Source organism: Tupaia chinensis, unplaced genomic scaffold (genome assembly GCF_000334495.1).
Source record: "Tupaia chinensis unplaced genomic scaffold, TupChi_1.0 Scaffold145367_1, whole genome shotgun sequence".
In the NCBI taxonomy this organism is placed as follows: Eukaryota; Metazoa; Chordata; class Mammalia; order Scandentia; family Tupaiidae; genus Tupaia; species Tupaia belangeri.
In genome coordinates, this window is record NW_006205228.1 from 1,518,908 (window position 1) to 1,519,262 (window position 355).

Below are 355 nucleotides of genomic sequence, written 5' to 3' on the forward strand. Positions count from 1 at the left end.
AAAAAAAAAAAGGGAAGACAGAAGCAGGGAGAGATAGGAACCGACAGACAGAGATAGAAGGCTGGGGATGCAGGGGTGGGGGCTCCCTACCACTAGCTCGTTTGTTGGAGGTTGAATTATTAGTAGAAAATCTTCATTCCCTTAAAAATCTAGTTCACTGGAGCCATATGGAACGTTCTCCTGAAGGCCTGGCTTCTTCCATGCATGGTATATTTTTTTAATAGTTCAGACTGCCTTGGCATCTGTCTAATTTTTATTTCCTGTCTGTCTCCTTCAAGTTGTCTTCTAGGCAGTCTATCCTGTTCCTCCAGCTACTACTCCTAACTCTTCATGGGAGGGAAAAAGCCAGCACCTC

The 355-nt window shown here is 44.5% G+C and overlaps 1 protein-coding gene across 7 annotated transcripts in view; it reads left to right on the forward strand.

The window, feature by feature from the left end:
• Window positions 1-355, forward strand: part of SIPA1L1 (signal induced proliferation associated 1 like 1) — a 413,451-nt gene that overhangs the window by 134,740 nt on the left and 278,356 nt on the right. The window lies entirely within an intron of this gene.